Source organism: Astatotilapia calliptera, chromosome 3 (genome assembly GCF_964374335.1).
Source record: "Astatotilapia calliptera chromosome 3, fAstCal68.1, whole genome shotgun sequence".
Classification (NCBI taxonomy): domain Eukaryota; kingdom Metazoa; phylum Chordata; class Actinopteri; order Cichliformes; family Cichlidae; genus Astatotilapia; species Astatotilapia calliptera.
This window is the reverse complement of record NC_137424.1, coordinates 24,013,420-24,038,879: the sequence shown is the minus strand read 5'-3', so window position 1 is coordinate 24,038,879 and position 25,460 is coordinate 24,013,420. Positions and strand designations below refer to the sequence as shown.

At 57.4% G+C, this 25,460-nt stretch overlaps 14 non-coding genes and 1 pseudogene across 14 annotated transcripts; all 15 read left to right on the top strand.

Annotated features, from left to right (window-relative positions):
* The first annotated feature begins 106 nt into the window (after positions 1-106).
* On the top strand, positions 107-225 carry LOC145426772 (5S ribosomal RNA). Its single transcript, XR_013907488.1, has one exon. It is a non-coding gene; the product is annotated as a 5S ribosomal RNA (ribosomal RNA).
* A 1,368-nt stretch (positions 226-1,593) lies between these two features.
* On the top strand, positions 1,594-1,712 carry LOC145426590 (5S ribosomal RNA). The gene has a single exon (XR_013907300.1). It is a non-coding gene; the product is annotated as a 5S ribosomal RNA (ribosomal RNA).
* Positions 1,713-2,652: 940 nt separating this feature from the next.
* On the top strand, positions 2,653-2,771 carry LOC145427788 (5S ribosomal RNA). Its single transcript, XR_013908329.1, has one exon. It is a non-coding gene; the product is annotated as a 5S ribosomal RNA (ribosomal RNA).
* A 1,408-nt stretch (positions 2,772-4,179) lies between these two features.
* On the top strand, positions 4,180-4,298 carry LOC145426522 (5S ribosomal RNA). Its single transcript, XR_013907232.1, has one exon. It is a non-coding gene; the product is annotated as a 5S ribosomal RNA (ribosomal RNA).
* Positions 4,299-6,141: 1,843 nt separating this feature from the next.
* Positions 6,142-6,260, top strand: LOC145426521 (5S ribosomal RNA). The gene has a single exon (XR_013907231.1). It is a non-coding gene; the product is annotated as a 5S ribosomal RNA (ribosomal RNA).
* Positions 6,261-7,668: 1,408 nt separating this feature from the next.
* LOC145426520 (5S ribosomal RNA) lies at positions 7,669-7,787 on the top strand. The gene has a single exon (XR_013907230.1). It is a non-coding gene; the product is annotated as a 5S ribosomal RNA (ribosomal RNA).
* An 861-nt stretch (positions 7,788-8,648) lies between these two features.
* On the top strand, positions 8,649-8,767 carry LOC145426925 (5S ribosomal RNA). Its single transcript, XR_013907645.1, has one exon. It is a non-coding gene; the product is annotated as a 5S ribosomal RNA (ribosomal RNA).
* A 2,632-nt stretch (positions 8,768-11,399) lies between these two features.
* LOC145427219 (5S ribosomal RNA) lies at positions 11,400-11,518 on the top strand. The gene has a single exon (XR_013907951.1). It is a non-coding gene; the product is annotated as a 5S ribosomal RNA (ribosomal RNA).
* Positions 11,519-13,526: 2,008 nt separating this feature from the next.
* LOC145427356 (5S ribosomal RNA) lies at positions 13,527-13,645 on the top strand (annotated as a pseudogene).
* Positions 13,646-15,887: 2,242 nt separating this feature from the next.
* LOC145426519 (5S ribosomal RNA) lies at positions 15,888-16,006 on the top strand. Its single transcript, XR_013907229.1, has one exon. It is a non-coding gene; the product is annotated as a 5S ribosomal RNA (ribosomal RNA).
* A 2,351-nt stretch (positions 16,007-18,357) lies between these two features.
* LOC145426971 (5S ribosomal RNA) lies at positions 18,358-18,476 on the top strand. Its single transcript, XR_013907694.1, has one exon. It is a non-coding gene; the product is annotated as a 5S ribosomal RNA (ribosomal RNA).
* A 977-nt stretch (positions 18,477-19,453) lies between these two features.
* On the top strand, positions 19,454-19,572 carry LOC145427787 (5S ribosomal RNA). Its single transcript, XR_013908328.1, has one exon. It is a non-coding gene; the product is annotated as a 5S ribosomal RNA (ribosomal RNA).
* A 3,029-nt stretch (positions 19,573-22,601) lies between these two features.
* Positions 22,602-22,720, top strand: LOC145426986 (5S ribosomal RNA). The gene has a single exon (XR_013907709.1). It is a non-coding gene; the product is annotated as a 5S ribosomal RNA (ribosomal RNA).
* A 1,294-nt stretch (positions 22,721-24,014) lies between these two features.
* Positions 24,015-24,133, top strand: LOC145426970 (5S ribosomal RNA). The gene has a single exon (XR_013907692.1). It is a non-coding gene; the product is annotated as a 5S ribosomal RNA (ribosomal RNA).
* A 1,096-nt stretch (positions 24,134-25,229) lies between these two features.
* On the top strand, positions 25,230-25,348 carry LOC145427786 (5S ribosomal RNA). The gene has a single exon (XR_013908327.1). It is a non-coding gene; the product is annotated as a 5S ribosomal RNA (ribosomal RNA).
* The last annotated feature ends 112 nt before the right edge of the window (positions 25,349-25,460 follow it).

Here is a 25,460-nt window from a genome sequence, read left to right as displayed (position 1 = left end):
ATTATGCAAACATGCAGGTATGGTTATAGGATTGTCTTCGTAACTTCAGGTACTTGCCACCTAATCAGTTGAATCCATAAATTGAGACATTGTGCTGGGGCCAGCAGCTTACGGCCATACCACCCTGAGCACGCCCGACCTCGTCTGATCTCGGAAGCTAAGCAGGGCTGGGCTTGGTTAGTACTTGGATGGGAGACTTCCTTGGAATACCTGGTGCTGTAAGCCTTTCATTTTCATGTCATTGAACCGCTTTTGATCCAGAGAAGGGGTGTATTAAAAGACCAAAAGCAGCTGCCCATTAATGAGGGCACATTAACGACATTGCTTTTGGCTGTTTTCCAATGTCTTGTGCTGCTAGCTGATGCCACTTACACCACACCAGGGCCTGAGTGACCGGCTGGGGCCACTTACACCACATCAGGGCCTGTGGTTGCTGGCTGAGGCCACTTACACCACACCAGGGCCTGTGGCTGCTGGCTGAGGCCACCTACACCACACCAGGGCCTTACTTGCTATTGAGGCCAATTACACCACACCAGGGTCTGTGGCTCTTGCTCAGGCCACTTTTACCACACCAGGGCCTGTGGCTGCTGGATGAGGCGACTTACACCACACCAAGGCCTGTGGCTGCTGGATGAGGCCACTTACACCACACCAGGGCCTTAGTTGCTATTGAGGCCACTTACACCACACCAGGGCCTGTGGCTCTGGCTGAGGCCACTTACACCACACCACGGCCTTATTTGCTTCTGAGGCCACTTACACCACACCAGGGCCTGTGGCTCTGGCTGAGGCCACTTACACCACACCAGGGCCTGTGGCTCTTGCTCAGGCCACTTACTCCACACCAGGGCCTGTGGCTCTTGCTCAGGCCACTCCTATCACACCAGGCCCTGTGGCTGCTGGCCGAGGCCACTTACACCACACCAGGGCATTAGTTGCTATTGAGGCCACTTACACCACACCAGGGCCTGTGGCTGCTGGCTGAGGCCACCTACACCACACCAGGGCATTAGTTGCTATTGAGGCCAATTACACCACACCAGGGTCTGTGGCTCTTGCTCAGGCCACTTACACCACACCAGGGCCTGTGGCACTGGCTGAGGCCACTTACACCACACCAGGGCCTGTGGCTGCTGGCTGAGGCCACTTACACCACACCAGTGCCTGTGGCTTCTGGCTGAGGCCACTTACACCACACCAGGGCCTGTGGCTGCTGGCTGAGGCCACTTACACCACACCAGTGCCTGTGGCTTCTGGCTGAGGCGACTTAGACCACACCAGGGCCTGTGGCTCTTGCTCAGGCCACTCACATCACACCAGGCCCTGCGCTTCTGGCCGAGGCCATCTTCACCAAACCAGGCCCTGTGCTGCTAGCTGTGGCCATGTACAACACACCAGGCCCTGTGCTGGTTCCTGAGGCCATCTTCAACAATCCAGGGCCTGTGCTGTTAGATAAATGCTAAACTGAGCCTTTGGGTTAGGGTATTATGCAAACATGCAGGTATGGTTAAAGGATTGTCTTCGTAACTTCAGGTACTTGCCACCTAATCAGTTGAATCCATAAATTGAGACATTTTGCTGGGGCCAGCAGCTTACGGCCATACCACCCTGAGCACGCCCGAACTCGTCTGATCTCGGAAGCTAAGCAGGGCTGGGCTTGGTTAGTACTTGGATGGGAGACTACCTGGGAATACCTGGTGCTGTAAGCCTTTCATTTTCATGTCATTGAACCGCTTTTGATCCAGAGAAGGGGTGTATTAAAAGACCAAAAGCAGCTGCCCATTAATGAGGGCACATTAACGACATTGCTTTTGGCTGTTTTCCAATGTCTTGTGCTGCTAGCTGATGCCACCTACACCACACCAGGGCCTGAGTGACCGGCTGGGGCCACTTACACCACATCAGGGCCTGTGGCTGCTGGCTGAGGCCACTTACACCACACCAGGGCCTGTGGCTGCTGGCTGAGGCCACTTACACCACACCAGGGCCTGTGGCTGCTGGCTGAGGCCACCTACACCACACCAGGGCCTTAGTTGCTATTGAGGCCAATTACACCACACCAGGGTCTGTGGCTCTTGCTCAGGCCACTTACACCACACCAGGGCCTGTGGCTGCTGGCTGAGGCCACTTACACCACACCAGGGCATTAGTTGCTATTGAGGCCACTTACACCACACCAGGGCCTGTGGCTGCTGGCTGAGGCCACTTACACCACACCAGGGCCTGTGGCTGCTGGCTGAGGCCACTTACACCACACCAGGGCCTGTGGCTGCTGGCTGAGGCCACTTACACCACACCAGTGCCTGTGGCTTCTGGCTGAGGCCACTTACACCACACCAGGGCCTGTGGCTCTTGCTCAGGCCACTCACATCACACCAGGCCCTGCGCTTCTGGCCGAGGCCATCTTCACCAAACCAGGCCCTGTGCTGCTAGCTGTGGCCATGTACAACACACCAGGCCCTGTGCTGGTTCCTGAGGCCATCTTCAACAATCCAGGGCCTGTGCTGTTAGATAAATGCTAAACTGAGCCTTTGGGTTAGGGTATTATGCAAACATGCAGGTATGGTTAAAGGATTGTCTTCGTAACTTCAGGTACTTGCCACCTAATCAGTTGAATCCATAAATTGAGACATTGTGCTGGGGCCAGCAGCTTACGGCCATACCACCCTGAGCACGCCCGACCTCGTCTGATCTCGGAAGCTAAGCAGGGCTGGGCTTGGTTAGTACTTGGATGGGAGACTACCTGGGAATACCTGGTGCTGTAAGCCTTTCATTTTCATGTCATTGAACCGCTTTTGATCCAGAGAAGGGGTGTATTAAAAGACCAAAAGCAGCTGCCCATTAATGAGGGCACATTAACGACATTGCTTTTGGCTGTTTTCCAATGTCTTGTGCTGCTAGCTGATGCCACCTACACCACACCAGGGCCTGAGTGACCGGCTGGGGCCACTTACACCACATCAGGGCCTGTGGCTGCTGGCTGAGGCCACTTACACCACACCAGGGCCTGTGGCTGCTGGCTGAGGCCACTTACACCACACCAGAGCATTAGTTGCTATTGAGACCAATTACACCACACCAGGGTCTGTGGCTCTTGCTCAGGCCACTTACACCACACCAGGGCCTGTGGCACTGGCTGAGGCCACTTACACCACACCAGGGCCTGTGGCTGCTGGCTGAGGCCACCTACACCACACCAGGGCCTTAGTTGCTATTGAGGCCACTTACACCACACCAGGGCCTGTGGCAGTGGCTGAGGCCACTTACACCACACCAGGGCCTGTGGCTGCTGGCTGAGGCCACTTACACCACACCAGGGCATTAGTTGCTATTGAGGCCACTTACACCACACCAGGGCCTGTGGCTGCTGGCTGAGGCCACCTACACCACACCAGGGCATTAGTTGCTATTGAGGCCAATTACACCACACCATGGTCTGTGGCACTGGCTGAGGCCACTTACACCACACCAGGGCCTGTGGCACTGGCTGAGGCCACTTACACCACACCAGGGCCTGTGGCTGCTGGCTGAGGCCACTTACACCACACCAGGGCCTGTGGCTGCTGGCTGAGGCCACTTACACCACACCAGGGCCTGTGGCTGCTGGCTGAGGCCACTTACACCACACCAGTGCCTGTGGCTTCTGGCTGAGGCCACTTACACCACACCAGGGCCTTAGTTGCTATTGAGGCCAATTACACCACACCAGGGTCTGTGACTCTTGCTCAGGCCACTTACACCACACCAGGGCCTGTGGCACTGGCTGAGGCCACTTACACCACACCAGGGCCTGTGGCTGCTGGCTGAGGCCACTTACACCACACCAGGGCCTGTGGCTGCTGGCTGAGGCCAATTACACCACACCAGGGCCTGTGGCTCTTGCTCAGGCCACTCACATCACACCAGGCCCTGCGCTTCTGGCCGAGGCCATCTTCACCAAACCAGGCCCTGTGCTGCTAGCTGTGGCCATGTACAACACACCAGGCCCTGTGCTGGTTCCTGAGGCCATCTTCAACAATCCAGGGCCTGTGCTGTTAGATAAATGCTAAACTGAGCCTTTGGGTTAGGGTATTATGCAAACATGCAGGTATGGTTAAAGGATTGTCTTCGTAACTTCAGGTACTTGCCACCTAATCAGTTGAATCCATAAATTGAGACATTGTGCTGGGGCCAGCAGCTTACGGCCATACCACCCTGAGCACGCCCGACCTCGTCTGATCTCGGAAGCTAAGCAGGGCTGGGCTTGGTTAGTACTTGGATGGGAGACTGCCTGGGAATACCTGGTGCTGTAAGCCTTTCATTTTCATGTCATTGAACCGCTTTTGATCCAGAGAAGGGGTGTATTAAAAGACCAAAAGCAGCTGCCCATTAATGAGGGCACATTAACGACATTGCTTTTGGCTGTTTTCCAATGTCTTGTGCTGCTAGCTGATGCCACCTGCACCACACCAGGGCCTGAGTGACCGGCTGGGGCCACTTACACCACATCAGGGCCTGTGGCTGCTGGCTGAGGCCACTTACACCACACCAGGGCCTGTGGCTGCTGGCTGAGGCCACTTACACCACACCAGGGCATTAGTTGCTATTGAGGCCAATTACACCACACCAGGGTCTGTGGCTCTTGCTCAGGCCACTTACACCACACCAGGGCCTGTGGCACTGGCTGAGGCCACTTACACCACACCAGGGCCTGTGGCTGCTGGCTGAGGCCACCTACACCACACCAGGGCATTAGTTGCTATTGAGGCCAATTACACCACACCAGGGTCTGTGACTCTTGCTCAGGCCACTTACACCACACCAGTGCCTGTGGCACTGGCTGAGGCCACTTACACCACACCAGGGCCTTGTGCTGCTGGCTGAGGCCACTTACACCACACCAGTGCCTGTGGCTGCTGGCTGAGGCCACTTACACCACACCAGGGCATTAGTTGCTATTGAGGCCCCTTACACCACACCAGGGCCTGTGGCACTGGCTGAGGCCACTTACACCACACCAGGGCCTGTGGCTGCTGGCTGAGGCCACCTACACCACACCAGGGCATTAGTTGCTATTGAGGCCAATTACACCACACCAGGGTCTGTGACTCTTGCTTTGGCCACTTACACCACACCAGGGCCTGTGGCTGCTGGCTGAGGCCACTTACACCACACCAGGGCCTGTGGCTGCTGGCTGAGGGCACTTACACCACACCAGTGCCTGTGGCTTCTGGCTGAGGCCACTTACACCACACCAGGGCCTGTGGCTCTTGCTCAGGCCACTTACACCACACCAGGGCCTGTGGCACTGGCTGAGGCCACTTACACCACACCAGGGCCTGTGGCTGCTGGCTGAGGGCACTTACACCACACCAGGGCCTGTGGCTGCTGGCTGAGGGCACTTACACCACACCAGTGCCTGTGGCTGCTGGCTGATGCCACTTACAGCACACCAGGGCATTAGTTGCTATTGAGGCCCCTTACACCACACCAGGGCCTGTGGCTGCTGGCTGAGGCCACTTACACCACACCAGGGCCTGTGGCTGCTGGCTGAGGCCACTTACACCACACCAGGGCATTAGTTGCTATTGAGGCCAATTACACCACACCAGGGTCTGTGGCTCTTGCTCAGGCCACTTACACCACACCAGGGCCTGTGGCACTGGCTGAGGCCACTTACACCACACCAGGGCCTGTGGCTGCTGGCTGAGGCCACTTACACCACACCAGGGCCTGTGGCTGCTGGCTGAGGCCACTTACACCACACCAGGGCCTGTGGCTGCTGGCTGAGGCCACTTACACCACACCAGTGCCTGTGGCTTCTGGCTGAGGCCACTTACACCACACCAGGGCCTGTGGCTCTTGCTCAGGCCACTCACATCACACCAGGCCCTGCGCTTCTGGCCGAGGCCATCTTCACCAAACCAGGCCCTGTGCTGCTAGCTGTGGCCATGTACAACACACCAGGCCCTGTGCTGGTTCCTGAGGCCATCTTCAACAATCCAGGGCCTGTGCTGTTAGATAAATGCTAAACTGAGCCTTTGGGTTAGGGTATTATGCAAACATGCAGGTATGGTTAAAGGATTGTCTTCGTAACTTCAGGTACTTGCCACCTAATCAGTTGAATCCATAAATTGAGACATTGTGCTGGGGCCAGCAGCTTACGGCCATACCACCCTGAGCACGCCCGACCTCGTCTGATCTCGGAAGCTAAGCAGGGCTGGGCTTGGTTAGTACTTGGATGGGAGACTGCCTGGGAATACCTGGTGCTGTAAGCCTTTCATTTTCATGTCATTGAACCGCTTTTGATCCAGAGAAGGGGTGTATTAAAAGACCAAAAGCAGCTGCCCATTAATGAGGGCACATTAACGACATTGCTGTTGGCTGTTTTCCAATGTCTTGTGCTGCTAGCTGATGCCACCTACACCACACCAGGGCCTGAGTGACCGGCTGGGGCCACTTACACCACATCAGGGCCTGTGGCTGCTGGCTGAGGCCACTTACACCACACCAGGGCCTGTGGCTGCTGGCTGAGGCCACTTACACCACACCAGGGCATTAGTTGCTATTGAGGCCAATTACACCACACCAGGGTCTGTGGCTCTTGCTCAGGCCACTTACACCACACCAGGGCCTGTGGCACTGGCTGAGGCCACTTACACCACACCAGGGCCTGTGGCTGCTGGCTGAGGCCACCTACACCACACCAGCGCCTTAGTTGCTATTGAGGCCACTTACACCACACCAGGGCCTGTGGCACTGGCTGAGGCCACTTACACCACACCAAGGCCTGTGGCTGCTGGCTGAGGCCACTTACACCACACCAGGGCATTAGTTGCTATTGAGGCCACTTACACCACACCAGGGCCTGTGGCTGCTGGCTGAGGCCACCTACACCACACCAGGGCATTAGTTGCTATTGAGGCCAATTACACCACACCAGGGTCTGTGGCTCTTGCTCAGGCCACTTACACCACACCAGGGCCTGTGGCTCTGGCTGAGGCCACTTACACCACACCAGGGCCTGTGGCTGCTGGCTGAGGCCACTTACACCACACCAGGGCCTGTGGCTGCTGGCTGAGGCCACTTACACCACACCAGGGCCTGTGGCTGCTGGCTGAGGCCACTTACACCACACCAGTGCCTGTGGCTTCTGGCTGAGGCCACTTACACCACACCAGGGCCTTAGTTGCTATTGAGGCCAATTACACCACACCAGGGTCTGTGACTCTTGCTCAGGCCACTTACACCACACCAGGGCCTGTGGCACTGGCTGAGGCCACTTACACCACACCAGGGCCTGTGGCTGCTGGCTGAGGCCACTTACACCACACCAGGGCCTGTGGCTGCTGGCTGAGGCCAATTACACCACACCAGGGCCTGTGGCTCTTGCTCAGGCCACTCACATCACACCAGGCCCTGCGCTTCTGGCCGAGGCCATCTTCACCAAACCAGGCCCTGTGCTGCTAGCTGTGGCCATGTACAACACACCAGGCCCTGTGCTGGTTCCTGAGGCCATCTTCAACAATCCAGGGCCTGTGCTGTTAGATAAATGCTAAACTGAGCCTTTGGGTTAGGGTATTATGCAAACATGCAGGTATGGTTAAAGGATTGTCTTCGTAACTTCAGGTACTTGCCACCTAATCAGTTGAATCCATAAATTGAGACATTGTGCTGGGGCCAGCAGCTTACGGCCATACCACCCTGAGCACGCCCGACCTCGTCTGATCTCGGAAGCTAAGCAGGGCTGGGCTTGGTTAGTACTTGGATGGGAGACTGCCTGGGAATACCTGGTGCTGTAAGCCTTTCATTTTCATGTCATTGAACCGCTTTTGATCCAGAGAAGGGGTGTATTAAAAGACCAAAAGCAGCTGCCCATTAATGAGGGCACATTAACGACATTGCTTTTGGCTGTTTTCCAATGTCTTGTGCTGCTAGCTGATGCCACCTACACCACACCAGGGCCTGAGTGACCGGCTGGGGCCACTTACACCACATCAGGGCCTGTGGCTGCTGGCTGAGGCCACTTACACCACACCAGGGCCTGTGGCTGCTGGCTGAGGCCACTTACACCACACCAGGGCCTGTGGCTGCTGGCTGAGGCCACCTACACCACACCAGGGCCTTAGTTGCTATTGAGGCCAATTACACCACACCAGGGCCTGTGGCTGCTGGCTGAGGCCACTTACACCACACCAGGGCATTAGTTGCTATTGAGGCCACTTACACCACACCAGGGCCTGTGGCTGCTGGCTGAGGCCACTTACACCACACCAGGGCCTGTGGCTGCTGGCTGAGGCCACTTACACCACACCAGTGCCTGTGGCTTCTGGCTGAGGCCACTTACACCACACCAGGGCCTGTGGCTCTTGCTCAGGCCACTCACATCACACCAGGCCCTGCGCTTCTGGCCGAGGCCATCTTCACCAAACCAGGCCCTGTGCTGCTAGCTGTGGCCATGTACAACACACCAGGCCCTGTGCTGGTTCCTGAGGCCATCTTCAACAATCCAGGGCCTGTGCTGTTAGATAAATGCTAAACTGAGCCTTTGGGTTAGGGTATTATGCAAACATGCAGGTATGGTTAAAGGATTGTCTTCGTAACTTCAGGTACTTGCCACCTAATCAGTTGAATCCATAAATTGAGACATTGTGCTGGGGCCAGCAGCTTACGGCCATACCACCCTGAGCACGCCTGACCTCGTCTGATCTCTGAAGCTAAGCAGGGCTGGGCTTGGTTAGTACTTGGATGGGAGACTACCTGGGAATACCTGGTGCTGTAAGCCTTTCATTTTCATGTCATTGAACCGCTTTTGATCCAGAGAAGGGGTGTATTAAAAGACCAAAACCAGCTGCCCATTAATGAGGGCACATTAACGACATTGCTTTTGGCTGTTTTCCAATGTCTTGTGCTGCTAGCTGATGCCACCTACACCACACCAGGGCCTGAGTGACCGGCTGGGGCCACTTACACCACATCAGGGCCTGTGGCTGCTGGCTGAGGCCACTTACACCACACCAGGGCCTGTGGCTGCTGGCTGAGGCCACTTACACCACACCAGGGCATTAGTTGCTATTGAGGCCAATTACACCACACCAGGGTCTGTGGCTCTTGCTCAGGCCACTTACACCACACCAGGGCCTGTGGCACTGGCTGAGGCCACTTACACCACACCAGGGCCTGTGGCTGCTGGCTGAGGCCACCTACACCACACCAGGGCATTAGTTGCTATTGAGGCCAATTACACCACACCAGGGTCTGTGACTCTTGCTCAGGCCACTTACACCACACCAGGGCCTGTGGCACTGGCTGAGGCCACTTACACCACACCAGGGCCTGTGGCTGCTGGCTGAGGCCACTTACACCACACCAGGGCCTGTGGCTGCTGGCTGAGGTCACTTACACCACACCAGGGCCTGTGGCTGCTGGCTGAGGCCACTTACACCACACCAGGGCCTGTGGCTGTTGGCTGAGGTCACTTACACCACACCAGGGCCTGTGGCTTCTGGCTGAGGCCACTTACACCACACCAGGGCCTGTGGCTCTTGCTCAGGCCACTTACACCACACCAGGGCCTGTGGCTGCTGGCTCAGGCCACTTACACCACACCAGGGCCTGTGGCTGCTGGCTGAGGCCACTTACACCACACCAGGGCCTGTGGCTGCTGGCTGAGGGCACTTACACCACACCAGGGCCTGTGGCTGCTGGCTGAGGCCACTTACACCACACCAGGGCCTGTGGCTGCTGGCTGAGGCCACTTACACCACACCAGGGCATTAGTTGCTATTGAGGCCCCTTACACCACACCAGGGCCTGTGGCACTGGCTGAGGCCACTTACACCACACCAGGGCCTGTGGCTGCTGGCTGAGGCCACCTACACCACACCAGGGCATTAGTTGCTATTGAGGCCAATTACACCACACCAGGGCCTGTGGCACTGGCTGAGGCCACTTACACCACACCAAGGCCTGTGGCTGCTGGCTGAGGCCACTTACACCACGCCAGGGCCTGTGGCTGCTGGCTGAGGTCACTTACACCACACCAGGGCCTGTGGCTGCTGGCTGAGGGCACTTACACCACACCAGTGCCTGTGGCTTCTGACTGAGGCCACTTACACCACACCAGGGCCTGTGGCTGCTGGCTCAGGCCACTTACACCACACCAGTGCCTGTGGCTGCTGGCTGAGGCCACTTACACCACACCAGGGCCTGTGGCTGCTGGCTGAGGCCACTTACACCACATCAGTGCCTGTGGCTGCTGGCTGAGGCCACTTACACCACACCAGGGCATTAGTTGCTATTGAGGCCCCTTACACCACACCAGGGCCTGTGGCACTGGCTGAGGCCACTTACACCACACCAGGGCCTGTGGCTGCTGGCTGAGGCCACCTACACCACACCAGGGCATTAGTTGCTATTGAGGCCAATTACACCACACCAGGGTCTGTGGCTCTTGCTCAGGCCACTTACACCACACCAGGGCCTGTGGCACTGGCTGAGGCCACTTACACCACACCAGGGCCTGTGGCTGCTGGCTGAGGCCACTTACACCACACCAGGGCATTAGTTGCTATTGAGGCCACTTACACCACACCAGGGCCTGTGGCTGCTGGCTGAGGCCACCTACACCACACCAGGGCATTAGTTGCTATTGAGGCCAATTACACCACACCAGGGTCTGTGGCTCTTGCTCAGGCCACTTACACCACACCAGGGCCTGTGGCACTGGCTGAGGCCACTTACACCACACCAGGGCCTGTGGCTCTGGCTGAGGCCACTTACACCACACCAGGGCCTGTGGCTGCTGGCTGAGGCCACTTACACCACACCAGGGCCTGTGGCTGCTGGCTGAGGCCACTTACACCACACCAGGGCCTGTGGCTGCTGGCTGAGGCCACTTACACCACACCAGTGCCTGTGGCTTCTGGCTGAGGCCACTTACACCACACCAGGGCCTTAGTTGCTATTGAGGCCAATTACACCACACCAGGGTCTGTGACTCTTGCTCAGGCCACTTACACCACACCAGGGCCTGTGGCACTGGCTGAGGCCACTTACACCACACCAGGGCCTGTGGCTGCTGGCTGAGGCCAATTACACCACACCAGGGCCTGTGGCTCTTGCTCAGGCCACTCACATCACACCAGGCCCTGCGCTTCTGGCCGAGGCCATCTTCACCAAACCAGGCCCTGTGCTGCTAGCTGTGGCCATGTACAACACACCAGGCCCTGTGCTGGTTCCTGAGGCCATCTTCAACAATCCAGGGCCTGTGCTGTTAGATAAATGCTAAACTGAGCCTTTGGGTTAGGGTATTATGCAAACATGCAGGTATGGTTAAAGGATTGTCTTCGTAACTTCAGGTACTTGCCACCTAATCAGTTGAATCCATAAATTGAGACATTGTGCTGGGGCCAGCAGCTTACGGCCATACCACCCTGAGCTCGCCCGACCTCGTCTGATCTCGGAAGCTAAGCAGGGCTGTGCTTGGTTAGTACTTGGATGGGAGACTACCTGGGAATACCTGGTGCTGTAAGCCTTTCTTTTTCATGTCATTGAACCGCTTTTGATCCAGAGAAGGGGTGTATTAAAAGACCAAAAGCAGCTGCCCATTAATGAGGGCACATTAACGACATTGATTTTGGCTGTTTTCCAATGTCTTGTGCTGCTAGCTGATGCCACCTACACCACACCAGGGCCTGAGTGACCGGCTGGGGCCACTTACACCACATCAGGGCCTGTGGCTGCTGGCTGAGGCCACTTACACCACACCAGGGCCTGTGGCTGCTGGCTGAGGCCACTTACACCACACCAGGGCATTAGTTGCTATTGAGGCCAATTACACCACACCAGGGTCTGTGGCTCTTGCTCAGGCCACTTACACCACACCAGGGCCTGTGGCACTGGCTGAGGCCACTTACACCACACCAGGGCCTGTGGCTGCTGGCTGAGGCCACTTACACCACACCAGGGCATTAGTTGCTACTACCTGGGAATACCTGGTGCTGTAAGCCTTTCATTTTCATGTCATTGAACCGCTTTTGATCCAGAGAAGGGGTGTATTAAAAGACCAAAAGCAGCTGCCCATTAATGAGGGCACATTAACGACATTGCTTTTGGCTGTTTTCCAATGTCTTGTGCTGCTAGCTGATGCCACCTACACCACACCAGGGCCTGAGTGACCGGCTGGGGCCACTTACACCACATCAGGGCCTGTGGCTGCTGGCTGAGGCCACTTACACCACACCAGGGCCTGTGGCTGCTGGCTGAGGCCACTTACACCACACCAGGGCATTAGTTGCTATTGAGGCCAATTACACCACACCAGGGTCTGTGGCTCTTGCTCAGGCCACTTACACCACATCAGGGCCTGTGGCACTGGCTGAGGCCACTTACACCACACCAGGGCATTAGTTGCTATTGAGGCCAATTACACCACACCAGGGTCTGTGACTCTTGCTCAGGCCACTTACACCACACCAGGGCCTGTGGCACTGGCTGAGGCCACTTACACCACACCAGGGCCTGTGGCTGCTGGCTGAGGCCACTTACACCACACCAGGGCCTGTGGCTGCTGGCTGAGGTCACTTACACCACACCAGTGCCTGTGGCTGCTGGCTGAGGGCACTTACACCACACCAGGGCCTGTGGCTTCTGGCTGAGGCCACTTACACCACACCAGGGCCTGTGGCTGCTGGCTGAGGCCACTTACACCACACCAGGGCCTGTGGCTGCTGGCTGAGGTCACTTACACCACACCAGTGCCTGTGGCTGCTGGCTGAGGGCACTTACACCACACCAGTGCCTGTGGCTTCTGGCTGAGGCCACTTACACCACACCAGGGCCTGTGGCTCTTGCTCAGGCCACTTACACCACACCAGGGCCTGTGGCTGCTGGCTGAGGGCACTTACACCACACCAGTGCCTGTGGCTGCTGGCTGAGGCCACTTACACCACACCAGGGCATTAGTTGCTATTGAGGCCCCTTACACCACACCAGGGCCTGTGGCACTGGCTGAGGCCACTTACACCACACCAGGGCCTGTGGCTGCTGGCTGAGGCCACTTACACCACACCAGGGCCTGTGGCTGCTGGCTGAGGCCACTTACACCACACCAGGGCCTGTGGCTGCTGGCTGAGGCCACTTACACCACACCAGGGACTGTGGCTGCTGGCTGAGGCCACTTACACCACACCAGTGCCTGTGGCTTCTGGCTGAGGCCACTTACACCACACCAGGGCCTGTGGCTCTTGCTCAGGCCACTCACATCACACCAGGCCCTGCGCTTCTGGCCGAGGCCATCTTCACCAAACCAGGCCCTGTGCTGCTAGCTGTGGCCATGTACAACACACCAGGCCCTGTGCTGGTTCCTGAGGCCATCTTCAACAATCCAGGGCCTGTGCTGTTAGATAAATGCTAAACTGAGCCTTTGGGTTAGGGTATTATGCAAACATGCAGGTATGGTTAAAGGATTGTCTTCGTAACTTCAGGTACTTGCCACCTAATCAGTTGAATCCATAAATTGAGACATTGTGCTGGGGCCAGCAGCTTACGGCCATACAACCCTGAGCATGCCCGACCTCGTCTGATCTCGGAAGCTAAGCAGGGCTGGGCTTGTTTAGTACTTGGATGGGAGACTGCCTGGGAATACCTGGTGCTGTAAGCCTTTCTTTTTCATGTCATTGAACCGCTTTTGATCCAGAGAAGGGGTGTATTAAAAGACCAAAAGCAGCTGCCCATTAATGAGGGCACATTAACGACATTGCTTTTGGCTGTTTTCCAATGTCTTGTGCTGCTAGCTGATGCCACCTACACCACACCAGGGCCTGAGTGACCGGCTGGGGCCACTTACACCACATCAGGGCCTGTGGCTGCTGGCTGAGGCCACTTACACCACACCAGGGCCTGTGGCTGCTGGCTGAGGCCACTTACACCACATCAGGGCATTAGTTGCTATTGAGGCCAATTACACCACACCAGGGTCTGTGGCTCTTGCTCAGGCCACTTACACCACATCAGGGCCTGTGGCACTGGCTGAGGCCACTTACACCACACCAGGGCCTGTGGCTGCTGGCTGAGGCCACCTACACCACACCAGGGCATTAGTTGCTATTGAGGCCAATTACACCACACCAGGGTCTGTGACTCTTGCTCAGGCCACTTACACCACACTAGGGCCTGTGGCACTGGCTGAGGCCACTTACACCACACCAGGGCCTGTGGCTGCTGGCTGAGGCCACTTACACCACACCAGGGCCTGTGGCTGCTGGCTGAGGTCACTTACACCACACCAGTGCCTGTGGCTGCTGGCTGAGGGCACTTACACCACACCAGTGCCTGTGGCTTCTGGCTGAGGCCACTTACACCACACCAGGGCCTGTGGCTGCTGGCTGAGGCCACTTACACCACACCAGGGCCTGTGGCTGCTGGCTGAGGTCACTTACACCACACCAGTGCCTGTGGCTGCTGGCTGAGGGCACTTACACCACACCAGTGCCTGTGGCTTCTGGCTGAGGCCACTTACACCACACCAGGGCCTGTGGCTGCTGGCTGAGGCCACTTACACCACACCAGGGCCTGTGGCTGCTGGCTGAGGGCACTTACACCACACCAGTGCCTGTGGCTGCTGGCTGAGGCCACTTACACCACACCAGGGCATTAGTTGCTATTGAGGCCCCTTACACCACACCAGGGCCTGTGGCACTGGCTGAGGCCACTTACACCACACCAGGGCCTGTGGCTGCTGGCTGAGGCCACCTACACCACACCAGGGCATTAGTTGCTATTGAGGCCAATTACACCACACCAGGGTCTGTGACTCTTGCTCAGGCCACTTACACCACACCAGGGCCTTTGGCACTGGCTGAGGCCACTTACACCACACCAGGGCCTTTGGCACTGGCTGAGGCCACTTACACCACACCAGGGCCTGTGGCTGCTGGCTGAGGCCACTTACACCACACCAGGGCCTGTGGCTGCTGGCTGAGGTCACTTACACCACACCAGGGCCTGTGGCTGCTGGCTGAGGGCACTTACACCACACCAGTGCCTGTGGCTTCTGGCTGAGGCCACTTACACCACACCAGGGCCTGTGGCAGCTGGCTCAGGCCACTTACACCACACCAGGGCCTGTGGCTGCTGGCTGAGGCCACTTACACCACACCAGGGCCTGTGGCTGCTGGCTGAGGCCACTTACACCACACCAGTGCCTGTGGCTGCTGGCTGAGGCCACTTACACCACACCAGGGCATTAGTTGCTATTGAGGCCCCTTACACCACACCAGGGCCTGTGGCACTGGCTGAGGCCACTTACACCACACCAGGGCCTGTGGCTGCTGGCTGAGGCCACTTACACCTCACCAGGGCATTAGTTGCTATTGAGGCCAATTACACCACACCAGGGTCTGTGGCTCTTGCTCAGGCCACCTACACCACACCAGGGCCTGTGGCACTGGCTGAGGCCACTTACACCACACCAGGGCCTGTGGCTCTGGCTGAGGCCACTTACACCACACCAGGGCCTGTGGCTGCTGGCTGAGGCCATTTACACCACACCAGGGCCTGTGGCTGCTGGCTGAGGCCACTTACACCACACCAGGGCCTGTGGCTGCTGGCTGAGGCCACTTACACCACACCAGGGCCTGTGGCTCTTGCTCAGGCCACTCACATCACACCAGGCCCTGCGCTTCTGGCCGAGGCCATCTTCACCAAACCAGGCCCTGTGCTGCTAGCTGTGGCCATGTACAACACACCAGGGCCTGTGCTGTTAGATAAATGCTAAACTGAGCCTTTGGGTTAGGGTATTATGCAAACATGCAGGTATGGTTAAAGGATTGTCTTCGTAACTTCAGGTACTTGCCACCTAATCAGTTGAATCCATAAATTGAGACATTGTGCTGGGGCCAGCAGCTTACGGCCATACCACCCTGAGCACGCCCGACCTCGTCTGATCTCGGAAGCTAAGCAGGGCTGGGCTTGGTTAGTACTTGGATGGGAGACTGCCTGGGAATACCTGGTGCTGTAAGCCTTTCATTTTCATGTCATTGAACCGCTTTTGATCCAGAGAAGGGGTGTATTAAAAGACCAAAAGCAGCTGCCCATTAATGAGGGCACATTAAGGACATTGCTTTTGGCTGTTTTCCAATGTCTTGTGCTGCTAGCTGATGCCACCTACACCACACCAGGGCCTGAGTGACCGGCTGGGGCCACTTACACCACATCAGGGCCTGTGGCTGCTGGCTGAGGCCACTTACACCACACCAGGGCCTGTGGCTGCTGGCTGAGGCCACTTACACCACACCAGGGCCTGTGGCTGCTGGCTGAGGCCACTTACACCACACCAGGGCATTAGTTGCTATTGAGGCCACTTACACCACACCAGGGCCTGTGGCTGCTGGCTGAGGCCACCTACACCACACCAGGGCATTAGTTGCTATTGAGGCCAATTACACCACACCAGGGTCTGTGGCTCTTGCTCAGGCCACTTACACCACACCAGGGCCTGTGGCACTGGCTGAGGCCACTTACACCACACCAGGGCCTGTGGCTCTGGCTGAGGCCACTTACACCACACCAGGGCCTGTGGCACTGGCTGAGGCCACTTACACCACACCAGGGCCTGTGGCACTGGCTGAGGCCACTTACACCACACCAGGGCCTTAGTTGCTATTGAGGCCACTTACACCACACCAGGGCCTGTGGCAGTGGCTGAGGCCACTTACACCACACCAGGGCCTGTGGCTGCTGGCTGAGGCCACTTACACCACACCAGGGCATTAGTTGCTATTGAGGCCACTTACACCACACCAGGGCCTGTGGCTGCTGGCTGAGGCCACCTACACCACACCAGGGCATTAGTTGCTATTGAGGCCAATTACACCACACCAGGGTCTGTGGCACTGGCTGAGGCCACTTACACCACACCAGGGCCTGTGGCACTGGCTGAGGCCACTTACACCACACCAGGGCCTGTGGCTGCTGGCTGAGGCCACTTACACCACACCAGGGCCTGTGGCTGCTGGCTGAGGCCACTTACACCACACCAGGGCCTGTGGCTGCTGGCTGAGGCCACTTACACCACACCAGGGCATTAGTTGCTATTGAGGCCCCTTACACCACACCAGGGCCTGTGGCACTGGCTGAGGCCACTTACACCACACCAGGGCCTGTGGCTGCTGGCTGAGGCCACCTACACCACACCAGGGCATTAGTTGCTATTGAGGCCAATTACACCACACCAGGGTCTGTGACTCTTGCTCAGGCCACTTACACCACACCAGGGCCTGTGGCACTGGCTGAGGCCACTTACACCACACCAGGGCCTGTGGCTGCTGGCTGAGGCCACTTACACCACACCAGGGCCTGTGGCTGCTGGCTGAGGTCACTTACACCACACCAGGGCCTGTGGCTGCTGGCTGAGGGCACTTACACCACACCAGTGCCTGTGGCTTCTGGCTGAGGCCACTTACACCACACCAGTGCCTGTGGCTTCTGGCTCAGGCCACTTACACCACACCAGGGCCTGTGGCTGCTGGCTGAGGCCACTTACACCACACCAGGGCCTGTGGCTGCTGGCTGAGGCCACTTACACCACACCAGTGCCTGTGGCTGCTGGCTGAGGCCACTTACACCACACCAGGGCATTAGTTGCTATTGAGGCCCCTTACACCACACCAGGGCCTGTGGCACTGGCTGAGGCCACTTACACCACACCAGGGCCTGTGGCTGCTGGCTGAGGCCACCTACACCTCACCAGGGCATTAGTTGCTATTGAGGCCAGTTACACCACACCAGGGTCTGTGGCTCTTGCTCAGGCCACTTACACCACACCAGGGCCTGTGGCACTGGCTGAGGCCACTTACACCACACCAGGGCCTGTGGCACTGGCTGAGGCCACTTACACCACACCAGGGCCTGTGGCTCTGGCTGAGGCCACTTACACCACACCAGGGCCTGTGGCTGCTGGCTGAGGCCACTTAAACCACACCAGGGCCTGTGGCTGCTTGCTGAGGCCACTTACACCACACCAGTGCCTGTGGCTTCTGGCTGAGGCCACTTACACCACACCAGGGCCTGTGGCTCTTGCTCAGGCCACTCACATCACACCAGGCCCTGCGCTTCTGGCCGAGGCCATCTTCACCAAACCAGGCCCTGTGCTGCTAGCTGTGGCCATGTACAACACACCAGGCCCTGTGCTGGTTCCTGAGGCCATCTTCAACAATCCAGGGCCTGTGCTGTTAGATAAATGCTAAACTGAGCCTTTGGGTTAGGGTATTATGCAAACATGCAGGTATGGTTAAAGGATTGTCTTCGTAACTTCAGGTACTTGCCACCTAATCAGTTGAATCCATAAATTGAGACATTGTGCTGGGGCCAGCAGCTTACGGCCATACCACCCTGAGCACGCCCGACCTCGTCTGATCTTGGAAGCTAAGCAGGGCTGGGCTTGGTTAGTACTTGGATGGGAGACTGCCTGGGAATACCTGGTGCTGTAAGCCTTTCATTTTCATGTCATTGAACCGCTTTTGATCCAGAGAAGGGGTGTATTAAAAGACCAAAAGCAGCTGCCCATTAATGAGGGCACATTAACGACATTCCTTTTGGCTGTTTTCCAATGTCTTGTGCTGCTAGCTGATGCCACCTACACCACACCAGGGCCTGAGTGACCGGCTGGGGCCACTTACACCACATCAGGGCCTGTGGCTGCTGGCTGAGGCCACTTACACCACACCAGGGCCTGTGGCTGCTGGCTGAGGCCACTTACACCACACCAGGGCCTGTGGCTGCTGGCTGAGGCCACCTACACCACACCAGGGTCTTAGTTGCTATTGAGGCCAATTACACCACACCAGGGTCTGTGGCTCTTGCTCAGGCCACTTACACCACACCAGGGCCTGTGGCTGCTGGCTGAGGCCACTTACACCACACCAGGGCATTAGTTGCTATTGAGGCCACTTACACCACACCAGGGCCTGTGGCTGCTGGCTGAGGCCACCTACACCACACCAGGTCATTAGTTGCTATTGAGGCCAATTACACCACACCAGGGTCTTTGGCTCTTGCTCAGGCCACTTACACCACACCAGGGCCTGTGGCTCTGGCTGAGGCCACTTACACCACACCAGGGCCTGTGGCTGCTGGCTGAGGCCACTTACACCACACCAGTGCCTGTGGCTTCTGGCTCAGGCCACTCACATCACACCAGGCCCTGCGCTTCTGGCCGAGGCCATTTTCACCAAACCAGGCCCTGTGCTGCTAGCTGTGGCCATGTACAACACACCAGGCCCTGTGCTGGTTCCTGAGGCCATCTTCAACAATCCAGGGCCTGTGCTGTTAGATAAATGCTAAACTGAGCCTTTGGGTTAGGGTATTATGCAAACATGCAGGTATGGTTAAAGGATTGTCTTCGTAACTTCAGGTACTTGCCACCTAATCAGTTGAATCCATAAATTGAGACATTGTGCTGGGGCCAGCAGCTTACGGCCATACCACCCTGAGCACGCCCGACCTCGTCTGATCTCGGAAGCTAAGCAGGGCTGGGCTTGGTTAGTACTTGGATGGGAGACTACCTGGGAATACCTGGTGCTGTAAGCCTTTCATTTTCATGTCATTGAACAGCTTTTGATCCAGAGAAGGGGTGTATTAAAAGACCAAAAGCAGCTGCCCATTAATGAGGGCACATTAACGACATTGCTTTTGGCTGTTTTCCAATGTCTTGTGCTGCTAGCTGATGCCACCTACACCACACCAGGGCCTGAGTGACCGGCTGGGGCCACTTACACCACATCAGGGCCTGTGGCTGCTGGCTGAGGCCACTTACACCACACCAGGGCCTGTGGCTGCTGGCTGAGGCCACTTACACCACACCAGGGCATTAGTTGCTATTGAGGCCAATTACACCACACCAGGGTCTGTGGCTCTTGCTCAGGCCACTTACACCACACCAGGGCCTGTGGCTGCTGGCTGAGGCCACCTACACCACACCAGGGCATTAGTTGCTATTGAGGCCAATTACACCACACCAGGGTCTGTGGCTCTTGCTCAGGCCACTTACACCACACCAGGGCCTGTGGCACTGGCTGAGGCCACTTACACCACACCATGGCCTGTGGCTCTGGCTGAGGCCACTTACACCACACCAGGGCCTGTGGCTGCTGGCTGAGGCCATTTACACCACACCAGGGCCTGTGGCTGCTGGCTGAGGCCACTTTCACCACACCAGGGACTGTGGCTGCTGTCTGAGGCCACTTACACCACACCAGTGCCTGTGGCTTCTGGCTGAGGCCACTTACACCACACCAGGGCCTGTGGCTCTTGCTCAGGCCACTTACACCACACCAGGGCCTGTGGCTGCTGGCTGAGGCCACTTACACCACACCAGGGCATTAGTTGCTATTGAGGCCAATTACACCACACCAGGGTCTGTGACTCTTGCTCAGGCCATTTACACCACACCAGGGCCTGTGGCACTGGCTGAGGCCACTTACACCACACCAGGGCCTGTGGCTGCTGGCTGAGGCCACTTACACCACACCAGGGCCTGTGGCTGCTGGCTGAGGTCACTTACACCACACCAGTGCCTGTGGCTGCTGGCTGAGGGCACTTACACCACACCAGTGCCTGTGGCTTTTGGCTGAGGCCACTTACACCACACCAGGGCCTGTGGCTGCTGGCTGGGGCCACTTACACCACATCAGGGCCTGTGGCTGCTGGCTGAGGCCACTTACACCACACCAGTGCCTGTGGCTTCTGGCTGAGGCCACTTACACCACACCAGGGCATTAGTTGCTATTGAGGCCAATTACACCACACCAGGGTCTGTGGCTCTTGCTCAGGCCACTTACACCACATCAGGGTCTGTGGCACTGGCTGAGGCCACTTACACCACACCAGGGCCTGTGGCTGCTGGCTGAGGCCACCTACACCACACCAGGGCATTAGTTGCTATTGAGGCCAATTACACCACACCAGGGTCTGTGACTCTTGCTCAGGCCACTTACACCACACCAGGGCCTGTGGCTGCTGGCTGAGGCCACTTACACCACACCAGGGCCTGTGGCTGCTGGCTGAGGCCACTTACACCACACCAGGGCCTGTGGCTGCTGGCTGAGGTCACTTACACCACACCAGTGCCTGTGGCTGCTGGCTGAGGGCACTTACACCACACCAGTGCCTGTGGCTTCTGGCTGAGGCCACTTACACCACACCAGGGCCTGTGGCTGCTGGCTGAGGCCACTTACACCACACCAGGGCCTGTGGCTGCTGGCTGAGGTCACTTACACCACACCAGTGCCTGTGGCTGCTGGCTGAGGGCACTTACACCACACCAGTGCCTGTGGCTTCTGGCTGAGGCCACTTACACCACACCAGGGCCTGTGGCTCTTGCTCAGGCCACTTACACCACACCAGGGCCTGTGGCTGCTGGCTGAGGCCACTTACACCACACCAGGGCCTGTGGCTGCTGGCTGAGGGCACTTACACCACACCAGTGCCTGTGGCTGCTGGCTGAGGCCACTTACACCACACCAGGGCATTAGTTGCTATTGAGGCCCCTTACACCACACCAGGGCCTGTGGCACTGGCTGAGGCCACTTACACCACACCAGGGCCTGTGGCTGCTGGCTGAGGCCACCTACACCACACCAGGGCATTAGTTGCTATTGAGGCCAATTACACCACACCAGGGTCTGTGACTCTTGCTCAGGCCACTTACACCACACCAGGGCCTGTGGCACTGGCTGAGGCCACTTACACCACACCAGGGCCTGTGGCTGCTGGCTGAGGCCACTTACACCACACCAGGGCCTGTGGCTGCTGGCTGAGGTCACTTACACCACACCAGGGCCTGTGGCTGCTGGCTGAGGCCACTTACACCACACCAGGGCATTAGTTGCTATTGAGGCCCCTTACACCACACCAGGGCCTGTGGCACTGGCTGAGGCCACTTACACCACACCAGGGCCTGTGGCTGCTGGCTGAGGCCACCTACACCACACCAGGGCATTAGTTGCTATTGAGGCCAATTACACCACACCAGGGTCTGTGGCTCTTGCTCAGGCCACTTACACCACACCAGGGCCTGTGGCACTGGCTGAGGCCACTTACACCACACCATGGCCTGTGGCTCTGGCTGAGGCCACTTACACCACACCAGGGCCTGTGGCTGCTGGCTGAGGCCATTTACACCACACCAGGGCCTGTGGCTGCTGGCTGAGGCCACTTACACCACACCAGGGACTGTGGCTGCTGGCTGAGGCCACTTACACCACACCAGTGCCTGTGGCTTCTGGCTGAGGCCACTTACACCACACCAGGGCCTGTGGCTCTTGCTCAGGCCACTCACATCACACCAGGCCCTGCGCTTCTGGCCGAGGCCATCTTCACCAAACCAGGCCCTGTGCTGCTAGCTGTGGCCATGTACAACACACCAGGCCCTGTGCTGGTTCCTGAGGCCATCTTCAACAATCCAGGGCCTGTGCTGTTAGATAAATGCTAAACTGAGCCTTTGGGTTAGGGTATTATGCAAACATGCAGGTATGGTTAAAGGATTGTCTTCGTAACTTCAGGTACTTGCCACCTAATCAGTTGAATCCATAAATTGAGACATTGTGCTGGGGCCAGCAGCTTACGGCCATACCACCCTGAGCACGCCCGACCTCGTCTGATCTCGGAAGCTAAGCAGAGCTGGGCTTGGTTAGTACTTGGATGGGAGACTGCCTGGGAATACCTGGTGCTGTAAGCCTTTCATTTTCATGTCATTGAACCGCTTTTGATCCAGAGAAGGGGTGTATTAAAAGACCAAAAGCAGCTGCCCATTAATGAGGGCACATTAACGACATTGCTTTTGGCTGTTTTCCAATGTCTTGTGCTGCTAGCTGAGGCCACCTACACCACACCAGGGCCTTAGTTGCTATTGAGGCCAATTACACCACACCAGGGTCTGTGACTCTTGCTCAGGCCACTTACACCACACCAGGGCCTTTGGCACTGGCTGAGGCCACTTACACCACACCAGGGCCTTTGGCACTGGCTGAGGCCACTTACACCACACCAGGGCCTGTGGCTGCTGGCTGAGGCCACTTACACCACACCAGGGCCTGTGGCTGCTGGCTGAGGTCACTTACACCACACCAGGGCCTGTGGCTGCTGGCTGAGGGCACTTACACCACACCAGTGCCTGTGGCTTCTGGCTGAGGCCACTTACACCACACCAGGGCCTGTGGCAGCTGGCTCAGGCCACTTACACCACACCAGGGCCTGTGGCTGCTGGCTGAGGCCACTTACACCACACCAGGGCCTGTGGCTGCTGGCTCAGGCCACTTACACCACACCAGTGCCTGTGGCTGCTGGCTGAGGCCACTTACACCACACCAGGGCATTAGTTGCTATTGAGGCCCCTTACACCACACCAGGGCCTGTGGCACTGGCTGAGGGCACTTACACCACACCAGGGCCTGTGGCTGCTGGCTGAGGCCACTTACACCTCACCAGGGCATTAGTTGCTATTGAGGCCAATTACACCACACCAGGGTCTGTGGCTCTTGCTCAGGCCACCTACACCACACCAGGGCCTGTGGCACTGGCTGAGGCCACTTACACCACACCAGGGCCTGTGGCTCTGGCTCAGGCCACTTACACCACACCAGGGCCTGTGGCTGCTGGCTGAGGCCATTTACACCACACCAGGGCCTGTGGCTGCTGGCTGAGGCCACTTACACCACACCAGGGCCTGTGGCTGCTGGCTGAGGCCACTTACACCACACCAGGGCCTGTGGCTCTTGCTCAGGCCACTCACATCACACCAGGCCCTGCGCTTCTGGCCGAGGCCATCTTCACCAAACCAGGCCCTGTGCTGCTAGCTGTGGCCATGTACAACACACCAGGGCCTGTGCTGTTAGATAAATGCTAAACTGAGCCTTTGGGTTAGGGTATTATGCAAACATGCAGGTATGGTTAAAGGATTGTCTTCGTAACTTCAGGTACTTGCCACCTAATCAGTTGAATCCATAAATTGAGACATTGTGCTGGGGCCAGCAGCTTACGGCCATACCACCCTGAGCACGCCCGACCTCGTCTGATCTTGGAAGCTAAGCAGGGCTGGGCTTGGTTAGTACTTGGATGGGAGACTGCCTGGGAATACCTGGTGCTGTAAGCCTTTCATTTTCATGTCATTGAACCGCTTTTGATCCAGAGAAGGGGTGTATTAAAAGACCAAAAGCAGCTGCCCATTAATGAGGGCACATTAACGACATTGCTTTTGGCTGTTTTCCAATGTCTTGTGCTGCTAGCTGATGCCACCTACACCACACCAGGGCCTGAGTGACCGGCTGGGGCCACTTACACCACATCAGGGCCTGTGGCTGCTGGCTGAGGCCACTTACACCACACCAGGGCCTGTGGCTGCTGGCTGAGGCCACTTACACCACACCAGGGCCTGTGGCTGCTGGCTGAGGCCACCTACACCACACCAGGGTCTTAGTTGCTATTGAGGCCAATTACACCACACCAGGGTCTGTGGCTCTTGCTCAGGCCACTTACACCACACCAGGGCCTGTGGCTGCTGGCTGAGGCCACTTACACCACACCAGGGCATTAGTTGCTATTGAGGCCACTTACACCACACCAGGGCCTGTGGCTGCTGGCTGAGGCCACCTACACCACACCAGGGCATTAGTTGCTATTGAGGCCAATTACACCACACCAGGGTCTTTGGCTCTTGCTCAGGCCACTTACACCACACCAGGGCCTGTGGCACTGGCTGAGGCCACTTACACCACACCAGGGCCTGTGGCTCTGGCTGAGGCCACTTACACCACACCAGGGCCTGTGGCTGCTGGCTGAGGCCACTTACACCACACCAGGGCCTGTGGCTGCTGGCTGAGGCCACTTACACCACACCAGGGCCTGTGGCTGCTGGCTGAGGCCACTTACACCACACCAGTGCCTGTGGCTTCTGGCTCAGGCCACTCACATCACACCAGGCCCTGCGCTTCTGGCCGAGGCCATTTTCACCAAACCAGGCCCTGTGCTGCTAGCTGTGGCCATGTACAACACACCAGGCCCTGTGCTGGTTCCTGAGGCCATCTTCAACAATCCAGGGCCTGTGCTGTTAGATAAATGCTAAACTGAGCCTTTGGGTTAGGGTATTATGCAAACATGCAGGTATGGTTAAAGGATTGTCTTCGTAACTTCAGGTACTTGCCACCTAATCAGTTGAATCCATAAATTGAGACATTGTGCTGGGGCCAGCAGCTTACGGCCATACCACCCTGAGCACGCCCGACCTCGTCTGATCTCGGAAGCTAAGCAGGGCTGGGCTTGGTTAGTACTTGGATGGGAGACTACCTGGGAATACCTGGTGCTGTAAGCCTTTCATTTTCATGTCATTGAACAGCTTTTGATCCAGAGAAGGGGTGTATTAAAAGACCAAAAGCAGCTGCCCATTAATGAGGGCACATTAACGACATTGCTTTTGGCTGTTT